Below are 16,253 nucleotides of genomic sequence, written 5' to 3'. Positions count from 1 at the left end.
GCTTTGGTTCTCTACAGGTCTCAGCAGAAAAGTAGTAATAGTTGCAAAAGGTGTCACTGTGTTTGAGAAAGATGGACACTCTATATACCCTAGGTTTTCCTCAGTGACAGAATGCTCTTATCAGTTTAACTCATCTTTTTGGAGATATAGAGTCTCCAAAGCTGGCAACTACTTTTTCACTATTTTACATCAAATCTACTTTACTTCATTAATAACTTGTTGCTGCTAGCAAGGTCTGAGTAGAACCTAATGTTAACTAGAAGTTCTTTATTGTTTTTGCTTGTAAAAATGGGGAATTGTGAATACAATTCAGGTCTGAACAGTGAAGCTGGTTTCATTTTATTCATTTGAAAAAAGAGGGTGAAAGCTCATTTTCTACAGCTCAGAATTATTTTGAAGCTTACATGAGATGAATTAGTATATGGGTCTAATTATACTCTTTTCCATTTTACTGAGGAGATTCTCTACTGAGCTAGAAAGTAATTAGTATAGGAATAGAATTAGAATTACTTGTTTAGTTGCTAAGTCCTATCTGACTCTTGTGACCCCATGGACTGTAGTCCACCAGGCTCCTCTGTCCATGGGATTTTCCAGGCAAGAATACTGGGATGGGTTGCCATTTCTTTTTCCAGGGGATCTTTTCTACCCAGGGATTGTACCTGCGGGTCTCATGTCTCCTGGATTGGCAGGTGGATTCTTTATTTTTGAGCCATCAGAAATGGCTCAAAGGTAAAGAATCTGCCCATCAAAGCAGGAGAGTTGTGTTCCATCCCTGAGTGGGAAGTCCATGGGTTTGCAAAGAGTCTTACATGATTTAGCAACTAAAAAACAACAACATAGAATTACTTGTTCTAAACTGAGAAGTTGAGGAGAGAAATGGGGTGTGGTTTAAACTTCTTTTGTTTCTAGGGAGACGCCTGTGTTCTTGTCCACTGAATGTGAAATGGGGGTGCATAGGCTAGGAAATCTGTGTAAGATCGGGGTGGAAGAGGGTCTCTTGGACACCCTGGGGTTCCCACGGAAACCCTGCCTCACTGCTTCCGGCCACCTGCCCAACCCCCACTCTCACCTCAGGCTGAGAAAGAGGGAAGCTGGTGAGGGGAGGCCAAGAAGGGAGCCCATAGGTTCCTCTGGAGTTTGAGTATCATTGTCAGCAGCAGAAAAGATATACACGCATACACACACACACACACACACACACACACACACACACACACATATATACATATATATATGCCAAATAGCTTTATTGTTTGGCTTCAAAAAGCTTTATTGTTTCCATTTGGTCCAAGGCTTGAGAGGGGGCTCTCCAGGGTGTTAAAACGCTGCCTAGTGGATGTAAAGAGGGGCTTCAGGCAGATGCCCTGATGTTAGAGGGCTCCTCAAAGGCTGCTGGGCTCCAGAGGCTCCTAGTCTTGCTTGAGGGTAAGACTTTCCAAGAGATACTCGCCCAACCCAGCCTGGGGGCCAGCCAACCTGCGGAGGTATGTCAGGTGGTCACCCATCTTCTTGATGAGTTTCGCTTCCTCATCTAGGAAGTGGTTCTCCAGGAAGTCACAGATGTGGGGATCTGTGTGGGCAGAACCCAGGCTCTGCAGACCCCAAAGGGCCTGGTTCAGATTCTTCTCTATGAGAAGGGTGGCTTCCATAGCATCCTTGGTTTTACCTCACTCATCTAGAGACGCTTCTGCATGTCTAGGAAGGGCATGTGGCCCCTGCACTGATTTTGCATTTTCAAGAGATGCCCTGGGCCGTTGTGCTTCTCCTTGGCCCATTCATGAAAAAAGTGGCCCACACCCTCCAGAGCCACATCATCAAGGTCGAAATAGAAGCCCTGAGAGAGGTAAGTGTAGGAGGCCTGCAGATGCATGTTGCCCAAGCAGTGGAGGGAAGTCTCCACCTAGGTGGAATAATTCTGATGAATCTGGAGTTTATGGTTGATAGGTAATAAGGAGTTAAGCTGAAAAAATGGTGGCTGTTCCCAGTAATTGTGGACAGCTGAGTGGCTGATTCTGAATGTTGTGACTGGAAAAAATGTTGGAGGGTGGTCAGAGGCTGGAGCAAGGGGTGTCCCTGGGTCTGTTCCCTCCAAGCTCTGTTGAAGCAAGAGACAGATACGTGGGACTGCTGAGCACACTTCCAGAAAAGAGATCCTTAACTGCCGGGGTCCAGCCCTGGTGGATCCAGGGAATTCGAAGGGGGGACGGAGTCGGCGTCCTAGGAAAGAACTTATTTAATTACAGCTATAAAGAGGGATTAGGAAAGTATAGTGTAGTAGGAAAAATCAGTGGAGCAAAGAGACTGAATAACTTGGTTTACATGGAATACCAATAAAACCTCGAGACAAGAGGTTTGCACCACCTACGTAGGCCGCAGGTGTCCTCCCATTCTCTCGAAGGAGAGGAGACACTAAGGCCTCCCCAGTCGGATCTTAGAAGCCCAGGCATAATTAGCAGGCTTGGTGGGCATCCACGCTCCAGATGGGAATTCAGCCAGAAAATGAGAGAAAGAATGACATGAGGAGACCAGTCTTTCCAGGAACTGATCCGTTTTCTTTATTTTCCAGGTTTGCTTATATACGTTTTGTTATACAGAGAGATCGAATACACAGTCATGTGGGGTCAGCAGACCTGACCTTTATCAAAATCAGGTGCTTCATATAAATGTACACAAAAGGTCTTAGGTGGCTTTACATCATCTTCTGGCTATGAGGCCTGCTGACATTTTATGGCCCTTTCTTTCTGATAATGGTCAGTCAACCAGAAAACCTATTTTTTCCAGGGGTGAATTTTCTTAAACCAGGCGCCACCCTCCGAAGGCACCAGATAAAGTTGCATTCCTATAGGGTGAAGGTGCAGTGGGTTACAATCGAGAAAGGAATTTACTTAGCCTAAGGTTTAACATGATTAATCTTAAAGGTTAATACTTATTTCTCCTATATGCTAGTTGTGTTCATTAATGTGTATAAGGGCAGCGGATATGGAGACTTAGCAGCAAATATTGGCCCAACAAATGAAAAACCCTTCATCAATATAATTCCTAATCAACCCACTATACTATACTAATAATTTTTCTAACTTCTCAAAAGAATCTGTATTTAGAAAGTTTAAAGCATCTCATGCCTCTCACAGTTGGGAGGCTGTGAACCATCGCATGTGGCCGGACGAGCCTGTCAGGCAGGCTAGAGAACTTTCAGAGGAGTTTGTGAACTGAAACACTCTTGTCACGCCCAGGAATTTTATTAGCTGGAGCCCTAAGTTAACTCCTTCTCCGAGAGAGGTGGTAGGGGACAGCCCCCTGTAAAGTCAGAGGTGTAGGTGAGAGCATAAAGCAGTAAAGTAGGCAGACTCTGGTTTTGGGGGTAGATGCTCAAGAACAGGGGGTCTCCTGAGGCTCGATCCCGCTGTTGCATATGCCGAGCCTCCTTCCTCGTGACCTTTGCCACGGGCAGAGTTCCTCACGCTGGCTCCCAGCACTTAACCCCTAATTATTTCTTCTCTCACCCCTCACATGTATCCAACCTCTTTTTTCTCACCAGTCTTAAGGCTTGTGTGTCTCTCACTAGCTCTTTGCTCCTCATGAATCTTTGTGGGTGCACGCTAAGTCGCTTCAGTCGTGTCCAACTGTTTAGTCACACACCATAAACTGAAAGTAACAAAGGCTTGAGGCTGGTTAAAGTACTTCCAGTTACTTGTCTCTCAGGCGATGTCCTCCAGGGAAAATTCTAGTAAACTCCTGTTTATCAACATTTTTCTGTCAATAATCACTCTACCTCCCACCAATGGATTCTTTTTAGAATCCATACTCCACCGGCTTTGGCTTCTGTTAGTGCAGGTCATCAACCCCTGTGAATAAGGGAATCAATCACATGCCCTCCTCAGCTATAATCAACCACAGCCCATTGTCTGTCCTTTCGTTCTTCTTCCTTTTTGGCACCTTAGAGTTTAAGAACCCTATTCTTAATGATTCATTTAGAGAACAGAATCTAGAATATCCTGTTTCGATGAGAGCCATAGTCATCCCATGGGATTAACTTGAGATGAAGCCAGGATATGAGTTAGGGAAAAGAGAAAAGAAAGAGAAATTTAGACCTTGGAGTTATTAGAAGTCAGGTTTATGATATGGGAGGTGTGTGAATATGTGTGTGTGTGTGCTCGTGCACGTGCACACAAAATGAACATCATCCCACTGGATTTAAGGTGCTAGAGGACAAACAAGAGAGAGAAAGAGACCCTCCTTCCCTACTCACTGAGAGCAGACAGCCTGCAAGGAAGCAACAAGAGAAATATGGAAAATTTTCCTGGAACTCCATCTGGGCCTGCTTTAGGAGAACGAAAACCATGTGTCTTTCTCTTCCATGTTACAGAGTTGCTGGGGAAGAGGTGACATGCTTTGTATTCTCTACCCCCAAAGCTGGGTAGGTCTTTCTCAAATGAGCTGAGGACGTTGCACTAAACCTGAGGTCTGTGTCTGAAAGGTTATTCTCCATTTTTCTTCTTTATGTTAAATCGAGACAATCAGCTTGTGGATTTTGCAAGTCATCATTGATCCCACCCCATGGCAGAGGAGTCAGCAACAGAGCCATCTTGAAAACCAGATGCTTGAAAATAAGACCAAATAACACATCTGTTGGGTGAAGTTATGGAAAGGATTACATGATGTTAAGTGCTGCATTTGGAAACTGTGGAATTTAGCATATTTCTTACATTTTTCATAAAATTACTTATTTAATAAGCAACTAGTAAATGATTAGGTTTATGCCCATAAATATATGTATGTGGTACCAATTCCAACAGTACAAATGTGTTTCTGATGGAAGGCAAGTTTCCCTCTCATTCCTATCCCTGCAATAATTTAGTTTTCTCTTCTGATGCAACTATAGTTACCAAGAAAAGTAGTTTAAAAATATATGTGTGTGTGTTAAGTTACTTCAGTCATGTTTGATTCTTTGAGAGCCTATGGACTAAGGCCTGCCAGGCTCCTTTGTCCATGGGATTCCCCAGGCAAGAATATCGGCATGGGTTGCCATGCCCTTCTCTAGGGGATCTTTCTGACCCAGGGATCGAATCTGCATTTCTTATGTCTCTTGCCTTGGCATGTGGGTTCTTTACCACTAGCGCCACCTGGGAAGCCCTTAAACTATACATAGGAGAAAATTATTCACTTTACAATAGCCAAGACACAGAAGCAAACTAAATGTCAGATAACAATGGAAGTGGATAAAAATGTGGTAGTAATAGAATATTCAGTTCAGTTCAGTTCAGTCGCTCAGTCGTGTCCGACTCTTTGCGACCCCATGAATCGTAGCACGTCAGGCCTCCCTGTCCATCACCATCTCCCGGAGTTCACTCAGATTCACATCCATAGAGTCCGTGATGCCATCCAGCCATCTCATCCTTGGTCATCCCCTTCTTCTCCTGCCCCCAATCCCTCCCAGCATCAGAGTCTTTACCAATGAGTCAACTCTTCGCATGAGGTGTCTGAAGTACTGGAGCTTCAGCTTTAGCATCATTCCTTCCAAAGAAATCCCAGGGTTGATCTCCTTCAGAATAAACTGGTTAGATCTCCTTGCAGTCCAAGGGACTCTCAAGAGTCTTCTCCAACACCACAGTTCAAAACCATCAATTCTTCGGCTCTCAGCCTTCTTCACGGTCCAACTCTCACATCCATACATGACCACAGGAAAAACCATCGCCTTGACTAGACGGACATTAGTCGGCAAAGTAATGTCTCTGCTTTTGAATATGCTATCTAGGTTGTTCATAATTTTTCTTCCAAGGAGTAAGCGTCTTTTAATTTCATGACTGCAGTCACCATCTGCAGTGATTTTGGAGCCCCCCCAAATAAAATCTGACACTGTTTTCACTGTTTCCCCATCTATTTCCCATGAAGTGATGGGACCAGATGCCATGATCTTCTGAATGTTGAGCTTTAAGCCAACTTTTTCACTCTCCTCTTTCACTTTCATCAAAAGGCTTTTTAGCTCCTCTTCACTTTCTGCCATCAGGGTGGTGTCATCTGCATATCTGAGGTTATTGATATTTCTCCTGGCAATCTTGATTCCAGCTTGTGTTTCTTCCAGTCCAGCGTCTCTCATGATGTACTCTGTATATAAGTTAAATAAGCAAGGTGACAATATACAGCCTTGATGTACTCCTTTTCCTATTTGGAACCAATCTGTTGTTCCATGTCCAGTTCTAACTGTTGCTTCCTGACCTGCATACAGATTTCTCAAGAGGCAGGTTAGGTGGTCTGGTATTTCCATCTCTTTCAGAATTTTCCACAGTTTATTGTGATCCACACAGTCAAAGGCTTTGGCATAGTCAATAAAGCAGAAGTAGATGTTTTTCTGGAACTCTCTTGCTTTTTCCATGATCCAGCGGATGTTGGCAATTTGATCTCTTGTTCCTCTACCTTTTCAAAAACCAGCTTGAACATCAGGGAGTTCACAGTTCACGTATTGCTGAAGCCTGGCTTGGAGAATTTTGAGCATTACTTTACTAGCGTGTGAGATGAGTGCAATTGTGTGGTAGTTTGAGCATTCTTTGGCATTGCCTTTCTTTGGAATGAAAACGGACCTTTTCCAGTCCTGTGGCCACTCCTGAGTTTTCCAAATTTGCTGGCATACTGAGTACAGCCCTTTCACAGCATCATCTTTCAGGATTTGAAGCAGCTCAACTGGAATTCCATCACCTCCACTAGCTTTGTTCGTAGTGATGCTTTCTAAGGCCCACTTGATTTCACATTCTGAGATGTCTGGCTCTAGATGAGTGATTACATCATCATGATTATCTGGGTCATGAAGATATTTTTTGTACAGTTCTTCTATGTATTCTTCCCCCCTCTTCTTAATATCTTCTGCTTCTGTTAGGTCCGTACCATTTCTGTCCTTTATTGAGCCCATCTTTGCATGAAATGTTCCCTTAGTATTTCTAATTTTCTTGAAGAGATCTCTAGTCTTTCCCATTCTGTTCTTTTCCTTTATTTCTTTGCATTGATCGCTGAAGAAGGCTTTCTTATCTCTCCTTGCTATTCTTTGGAACTCTGCATTCAGATGCTTATATCTTTCCTTTTCTCCTCTCTTCTTTTCACAGCTATTTGTAAGGCCTCCCCAGACAGCCATTTTGCTTTTTTGCATCTCTTTTCCATGGGGATGGTCTTGATCCCTGTCTCCTGTACAATGTCATGAACCTCATTCCATAGTTCATCAGGCACTCTATCTATCAGATCTAGGCCCTTAAATCTATTTTTCACTTCCACTGTATAATCATAAGGGATTTGATTTAGGTCATACCTGAATGGTCTAGCGGTTTTCCCTACTTTCTTCAATTTAAGTCTGAATTTGGCAATAAGGAGTTCATGATCTGAGCTACAGTCAGCTCCTGGTCTTGTTTTTGTTGACTGTATAGAGCTTCTCCATCTTTGGCTGCAAAGAATATAATCAATCTGATTTCCGTGTTGTCCATGTGTAGAGTCTTCTCTTGTGTTCTTGGAAGAGGGTGTTTGCTATGACCAATGCATTTTCTTGGCAAAACTCTATTAGTCTTTGCCCTGCTTCATTCTGCATTCCAAGGCCAAATTTGCCTGTTACTCCAGGTGTTTCTTGACTTCCTACTTTTGCATTCCAGTCCCCTAGAATGAAAAGGACATCTTTTTTGGGTGTTAGTTCTAAAAGATCTTGTATGTCTTCATAAACCGTTCAACTTCAGCTTCTTCAGCGTTATTGGTTGGGGCATAGATTTGGATAACTGTAATATTGAATGGTTTGCCTTGGAGATGAACAGAGATCATTCTGTCGTTTTTGAGATTGCATCCAAGTACTGCATTTCGGACTCTTTTGTTGACCATGATGGCTACTCCATTTCTTCTGAAGGATTCCTGCCCGCAGTAGTAGATGTAATGGTCATCTGAGTTAAATTCACCCATTCCAGTCCATTTTAGTTCGCTGATTCCTAGAATGTTGACATTCACTCTTTCCATCTCTTGTTTGACCACTTCCAATTTGCCTTGATTCATGGACCTGACATTCCAGGTTCCTATGCAATATTGCTCTTTACAGCATCGGATCTTGCTTCTATCACCAGTCACATCCACAGCTGGGTATTGTGTTTGCTTTGGCTCCATCCCTTCATTCTTTCTGGAGTTATTTCTCCACTGATCTCCAGTAGCATATTGGGCCCCTAATGACCTGGGGAGTTCTTCTTTTGGTATCCTGTCATTTTGCCTTTTCATACTGTTCATGGGGTTCTCAAGGCAAAAATACTGAAGTGGCTTGCCATTCCCTTCTCCAGTGGACCACATTCTGTCAGGCCTCTCCACAGTGATCCGCCCGTCTTGGGTTGCCCCACAGGCATGGCTTGGTTTCATTGAGTTAGACAAGGCTGTGGTCCTAGTGTGATTAGATTGACTAGCTTCTGTGAGTATGGTTTCAGTGTATCTGCCCTCTGATGCCCTCTTGCAACACTTACCATCTTATTTGGGTTTCTCTTACCTTGGGTGTGGGGTATCTCTTCACGGCTGCTCCAGCAAAGCACAGCTGCTGCTCCTTACCTTGGACTAGGGGTATCTCCCTACCGCCGCTGTTCCTGACCTTCAATGTGGGATGGCTCCTCTAGGCCCTCCTGTGCTGCGCAGCCACCACTCCTCAGGTTGCTCCTCCTGCCGCGGCCCTGGCCTCAGGTGTGGGTGGCTCCTCAAGGTCACTGCCCCGGCCTTGGGTGCTAGGTGGCTTCTCGTGGCCGCCCCTGATGTCGGACGCAGGGTGTCTCCTCCCGGCCGCTACTGGCCTTGGACATGGGGTAGCTCCTCCCGGCCGCCACCCTGACCTCGGACACGGGGTGTCTCCTCCTGGCTGCCACTGGCCTCGGACACGGGGTAGCTCCTCCTGGCCGTTCCTGTGCCGTCGCAGCCTGGCACTCTAGGCCGCTGCCCCTGACCTCGGATGTGGGGTAACTCCTCTTGGCTGCGCTTAGTGAGCCAGCTCGCAGCCGCCTGTGCTTAATATTACTCAGTCATAAAAAGGAATGAAATAATATCATTTGCAGCAATGTGGATGGACCTAGAGATTGTCAAACAGAGTGAAGTAAGTCAGGCAAAGAAAGACAAATACCATATGATATATCTTATATGTGAAATCTAAAACACAATAATATAAATGAACTTATTTTAAAAACAGAAATAGAGTCACAGATGTAGAAAACAAACTTAAAGGTTACCAGGGGAAGAAGGGGGGAGAGAAATAAATTGAGAGATTGGGATTGACATATACATAAAATTGTATATAAAATAGGTAACTAATAAGGACCTACTGTATACTACAGGGAACTTATGCAATATTCTGTAGTAATCTACATGGGAAAAGAATCCCCCAAAGTAGATATATGTATATGTATAACTGATTCATTTTGCAGCACATCTGGAACTCACACAGCTTTGTAAATCAACTATACTCCAATTAAAATTACTAAAAAAAGAGAAAATTATTTACACCTTAGTTATTTGATTTAAAATTGGAAATAGCCTCTTCTCTCTTGAATGACAACTGCAGAAATGGTTTCTTGTTTGATTTAATCATTCCCTTGTGTTTGATATTTTTCACCCTATTTAATATAACTGTCTTTAACACAACGTTCCTAGAGTTCAAAATTATCCCTATTCTGGGATAATGCCTAGAAATACCTTAAGGGTACTGGAAGTGTCTCCTGCTAAAAAGTGAATCACAGGATTTTCTTTCAGACTTCAGACTTATGGACAAAAACTTGAACTTCCTAATTCAGCCCAAGTACAAAGCAATTAAAGGATTAAAATGGAGTAGAGTTTTGAAAATCACAGGAACCCAAACTAACTCTTGCTCTTAGCTAAAAATGTTTGAAATAGCTTCTTTCATTCTAATAGCAGTTCATAGGAATGTTTGCTCTCAGGTTAATTGGGTGTTTTACTGTCTTTTTTTCCTAGGGAAAGAGAGTGTGGTGACAGTATTTTATGAATTTTTTTTTGTTTGTTTTAAATCACAAAACACTCGTCAGACTTCCCAGTCTGTTCCCCGTGTCCTTTGTACTGAGGTTGTTAAGGGAGGAAGTGATTACACTGAAGAGAGGAGACTAGGTTTGCTGCCCTGGGTCCTCTGTCTAACTTGTTTCTAGTCATTGCAGTCCCAAAGAAGGGCAGTGCCAAAGAATGTTCGCACTACCATGCAATTGTACTCATTTCACCTGCTAGTAAGGTTATGCTCAAAATCCTTCAAGGTAGGCTTCAGCAGTAATGTGAACTGAGAACTTCTAGATGTCCAAGCTGGGTTTTGAAATGGTAGAGGAACCAGAGATCAAGTTGCCAACATTCATAGGATCATAGAGAAAGCAAGGAAATTGTGGAAATACATCTAGTTCTTCTTCATTGACTATGCTAAAGCCTTTGACTGTGGATCACAACAAACGGTATAAAATTCTTGAAAAGATGGAATACCAGACCACCTTACCTGCCTCCTGAGAAATCTGTATGCATGTCAAGAAGCAACAGTTAGAACTGGACATGGAACAACTGACTGGTTCAAAACCGGGAAAGAAGTACATCAAGGCTGTATATTGTCACCCCGCTTATTTAACTTATATGCAGAGTAACTTATATGTGAAATGCTAGGCTGGATGAATCCTAGGCTGGAATCAAGATACCCGGGAGAAATAATCAACAACCACATATATGCAGATGATACAACTTTAATGGCAGAAAGTGAAGATGAACTAAAAATCCTCTTGGTGAGGGGGAAAGAGGAGAGTGAAAAAACTGGCTTAAAATACAACATTCAAAAAAACTAAGATTATGGCTTCCTGTCACATCACTTCATGACAAATAGAAGGAGGGGAAAGTGGAAGCAATGACAGATTTTATTTTCTTGGTCTCCAAAATGACTGCTGATGGTGACTGTAGCCCCTTGAAATTAACAGACGTTTACTCTTTGGAAGAAAAGCTATGACAAACCTAGGTAGCATATTAAAAAGCAGAGACATCACTTTGCCAACAAAGGTGCATATAGTCAAAGCTATGGTTTTTCCAGTAGTCATGTATGGATGTGAGAGTTGAACTATAAAGAAGGTTGAGTGCCAGAGGATTGATGCTTTTGAATTGTGTTGCTGGAGAAGACCTTAAAAGTCCCTTGGACTGCAAGGAGATCAAACCAGTCAATCCTAAAGGAAATCAATCCTGAATATTCATTGGAAGGACTGATGCTGAAGCTGAAGCTGAAGCTCTTATACTTTGGCCATCTGATGTGAAGAACCGACTCATTGGAGAAGACTCTGAAGCTGGGAAACATTGAAGGGAAAAGGAGAAGCGGGTGGCAGAGGATGATATGTTTAGATGACATCACTGACTCAATGGACATGAGTTTGAGCAAACACCAAGAGATAGTGAAGGACAGAGGAGCCTGGTATGTTGCAGTCCATGGGGTTGCAAAGAATTGGATGTGACTTAGCAACTGAACAACAACAACTGCTGCCAGGGCACTGGAGTAGAGAATTAACATCCCTGAAACTGTGTGATTATGAGACAATAAAAAGTTTATGAAATTGGACTTCTGGTTTCCAATCCAGCATCAGGTGTGTAAGGAACTTGGAAGTTGTCACTGCCACTTTCACAACAATAACAATGAAAAAGTGTGTGACACACTAAAAAGTCAACAACTCATATCCTCCAGAGACTTGTGGTCACAGGGCAAACTGCTGCCTCCCAAATTGGAGAGAGGTGGATACACAGGATCATAATTTACCAGAGCAGAAATCCATGAGCAGAAACGTTTGCAGGAACAAGTGCAAGGGTAGAAAAACTGAAGGTGGCATTAGTGAACTGCTGGAGGCTTGGTGTGGACAAGTTTGAGAGTAAAAACTCCACAGGGTTTAGGCTTAGTGAGTTTTATGTCTAGGAGTTTTACTACTTTCTCACAGTGAATAATTGGAATAGCCATTCTGAAATATGCCTAGAGTATTCTGTTCTTCACAATGCCTACATCAGGGAAAACTATTTCATAAGAGCCCAACAGACTAAAGTTTTGTCAGAGTCTAATCCTTCTGGTGTTGGAGAAGACTCTTGAGAGTCCCTTGGACTGCTAGGAGATCCAACCAGTCTGTTCTAAAGGAGACCAGCCCTGGGTGTTCTTTGGAAGGACTGATGTTAAAGCTGAAACTCTAGTACTTTGGCCACCTCATGTGAAGAGTTGACTCATTGGAAAAGTCTCTGATGCTGGGAGGGATTGGGGGCAGGAGGAGAAGGGGACGACAGAGGATGAGATGGCTGGATGGCATCACTGACTCAATGGACATGAGTTTGGGTGAACTCCGGGAGTTGGTGATGGACAGGGAGGCCTGGCGTGCTGCGATTCATGGGGTTGCAAAGAGTCGGACACAACTGAGCAACTGAACTGAACTGAACTGAACCCTTCTGGAAGAAAGGAAATAGCCAGTCCTGCCCTTTGTAACCTTGTTGTATCACCTAGGGAGTAGAAAAACAAACTGAGAAGCCCTTGTGAAAGTCTTAACTCTGGGACACAGGCTCACTAACAGGCTAAGACCTCTTTGTAGAACTGCCAAATGCTTTTTCTCCCTACGTACTTTACCACCATGTCAGTAGGACTCCTATAAAGTAACAAGGGGTTTCATCTCAAAGAACTGTATGTCTCAGATCTTATTTAAGAGGAAGTCTTTAGGGAAACTCAAAGACAACAGGGGCTACAAAAACACGGATGAGAAAATTTTAGCCTCTGATACCTACTTTAGCTTCAGCAAACACTAAACACACCTAATTCCTAGCCAGATAAAGCACACAAAAGACCTATTTACTACATTTCCTTTTATGCAGTGAAGTTTTAATTACAAGGCATACTAACAGACTGGAAAAAACACCCCAAAACAACAATGCCCACAGTATGACCTGATGGAGCAAGCATCAGAATCAGCCTCAGATATGGCAGAGATTTTGAAATGATCAGACCTAGAATTTAAGACACCTACACTTCCCAGGAGGCCCTAGTGGTAAAGAATCCATCTGCCAATGCAGGAGACCCAAGTGTCATGGGTTTGATGCTGGGGTCGGTAAGATCCCCTGGAGTGGGAAATGGCAATCGACTCCAGTGTCTTGCTGGGAAAATTCTATGGGCAGAGGAGCCTGGTGGGTTACAGTCCATGGAGCCACAAAGAGTCAGTCAGACATGACTGAGTGACCGAGCATAGGTTTAATATGCTAAGGGGTCCAATGGAGAAAATGGACAATATGCAAGAATAGATGAGTACTAATAATGCCCAGGTCTTTTAGTTATACTTGGAGGAAGGGGTATGGAAAAGTATATCAGTTCCAGCTTCCTGAAAGTAGAACTCTTAACTATAACTTAAAAAAAAAAACCAAAAACTTCATCTTGTTTTTCTTCATCATTTGTTTCCTCTGAGTTTCTATTTCTGAGTATTTATTTCTTTTTTTTTAAATGCTAAAAACTTTCCTCAGAGGTATGGTGATCCTTGGCTGTCTACTCTTATTTAGGATTGAGTCCTATAAAACTGAAGCAATCTAAATGTCCATCAATGGACAATGGATAAAGAAGATGTGGTACATATACAGAGTGGAATATTACTCAGCCATTAAAAGGAATGAAATCGGGTCATTTGTAGAGATGTAGATGAACCTAGTCTGTCGTACAGAGTGAAGTCAGTCAGAAAGAGAAAAACAAATATTGCATATTAACACATATATGTGGAGTCTAGAAAAATGGTACAGATGAACATATTAGCAGGCAGGAATAGAGATGCAGACATAGACAATGGACATGTGGACACAGGGGGAAATGAGAGGGAGGGATGAACTGGGAGAGTATCAATGACATATACACCCTACCATGTGTTACATAGATAGCCAGTGGGAAGCTGCATATATACCCTACCATGTGTTACATAGATAGCCAGTGGGAAGCTGCTGCAGACCCTGGGGAGCTCAGCTTGGTGCTCTGTGATGACCTAGATTGGTGGGTTGGGAGTGGTGGTTGGGAGGAAGGCCCAAGAAGGAAGGGATATATGCATACATAGAGTATATGTATGATTATAGCATATGATTCACTCTGTTGTACAGCAGAAGCTAACACAACACTGAAAAGCAATTATACTTCATAAAAAAAAAAAAGAAGAAGAAAGAAAACTGGTAAGACGTTACATCAGAGAGGTGTGGGACCTGCCCCTCATTGTAAGGTTATTGGACAGGGATCCAGCCATTTCTTGAGAGAATGTGCAAACTTATTAAATGCCAATTTCTAAAGGTTTTTTCTCTTAAGAGTGTCTGTTATTTCCAGCCGGTCATCCTCAAATATCCTATCTGGGGTTGAGCCTGACATTCTAGTAGCTGAAGGAGGCAGAGAGTTAACTGTCCCACTATAAGAATTCAGACTTTTATTTCATCTCTTTGCTTGGAGTGTAGCTCCTCACTCTGTTCTCTCCAGGGTTGTGCTATAGTTCCCTCGGCTCATGAAGTGTAAAGGTGATGCTGGTAGAGGCTTTTTCTGGTCTTTGATCATCAGAGCACATACATCACAGCAGAGTCATCGCCTGTTCCTGTCTCCACAGGGCTGCGAGACAATTCTCTACCAATCATGGTTTCACGTATTCTACTGTCTTAGGAGCAGAGGCATAGATAGTTTATTCTGGATAATCTTTTCATATACCAAGTAGCCTTGGATGATAGTGTCTGTCTCTGGAATAGAGAGAAGATTAGTTTGATTCTTAGTGTAATAAAGATAATACCACTCTCCAGAATGAAGACTGGGCAGGTTTCCTTGTAGCCTCCTTAACGTACTGAGGTTTACTAAAATGGAGCAGCTCAGCTGTGTGCTATGGGCAACACCCATTTGTGCTGTTCCATTAGTCCCTGTGGGACTGTGAAACAAGGTAAATCAATGTGAGCATGGAGATAATGTTGCCTGCTGTGCTCGGAGTGATAACATCTTTAGCCTTTGTCCCTGGTGACTCGTGTTTTCTGCTGGCACATGTGGAACTGTGGCCATTTAACTCATAAGCTCACAAGTAGAGTAAAATCTCAGAGGCTCAATTCTATGGTGTTTTCTATTGCTACCATACCATGTATGGGGCTCAGGAATTTTATGAGCCTGTCTCTCTTCTATCTTCCTTGATACCTCCTTTAGTTGTTGCAATTCTGGCCTTTCTGACTCCTTTTTGACAACTAGACAGCTGGGTTGAATCCTGATGCTCTGGGACCCACAATCTCTCCCTCTCCCAGCTTGGGAATATCTCTTTTCATTATAAGGGAAATCCTTGTCCTTTCATGTTTATTCAAGCTGCTCCTTCTACTCTCATACATTCACATATCCTAAAGATTTAGGTTTTGCAAAACAAAAGCCAAAAACATCTTCTGATAATTTTCTTCTTCCAACCCTACCACTCAGCTCACTGGAGACAAAGAACAGCCTCTCTGATGTCTGGGTGTGGGACAAGAAAGGGAAATTCAGGGAAAAAAAGGTTCCTGTGCATTACTATCTCAAAATGCCATTCAGTCACATTTATTCTGTGCTTAACAAGTGTCTCCAGTTCTCATGCATGCTCTTTCTCATATTACTAGAATCCAAGTAATTGGATATTACACCTACCCTCCTGCTGACTTTTCCATGGGAGTTCAGTAATTCTCTAACAACTTGCAGAGAGAACAGAGCCCTCTGTGCATGGACATGTGCTCAGTTGCTCAGCTGCGTCTGACTGTTTACGACCCCGTCGACTGTAGCCCACCAGGCTCCTCTGTCCATGGGATTCTACAGGTGAGAGTACTGGAGTGGGGTGCCATGCCCTCCTCCAGGGGATCTTCCTGACCCAGGGATGGAACCTCATCTCTCACGTCTCCTGCACCAGCAGGCGGGTTCTTTACCATCAGCACCACCTGGGAAGCTGAGGATAAGAGTCCTCCGAGGACAAGACAAATCTTGAAGAAGGAAGCAAGTGAAAGGGTCTATGTTTTTCTGGGAAAACAAAGAATGAGATGAGGAATGGATAGGGTAGAGATATTTAGTTTCATCTGAAAGACTGAGGAGGGGGAAGCTGGGGATGCCATCCACTGGGTTTGAGCAGTATGGGACCAGGAGGGTTAAAGAGAAAAATTATTCATCTACCCCTTGAGGAGATGGCCTTTGACCCCAATTCAGGAAAAAATGGCAGTAGGGAAATCATGCTTAATATTCAGCTGGAGCTAGAAAAATAAATGTGTAAATGAGAGTTGGGAGG

General features: G+C 43.1%; 1 pseudogene; it reads right to left on the bottom strand.

Moving 5' to 3' along the window:
- Positions 1 to 1,409: 1,409 nt before the first annotated feature.
- The window catches only part of LOC120861611, a 105,195-nt pseudogene continuing 90,351 nt past the window's right edge, over positions 1,410 to 16,253 (bottom strand).

The sequence above is a fragment of the Oryx dammah genome, unplaced genomic scaffold, assembly GCF_014754425.2.
Source record: "Oryx dammah isolate SB20612 unplaced genomic scaffold, SCBI_Odam_1.1 HiC_scaffold_3, whole genome shotgun sequence".
In the NCBI taxonomy this organism is placed as follows: Eukaryota; Metazoa; Chordata; class Mammalia; order Artiodactyla; family Bovidae; genus Oryx; species Oryx dammah.
The sequence above is the reverse complement of the archived record's forward strand: the minus strand, read 5'-3'. Positions and strand labels throughout refer to the sequence as shown.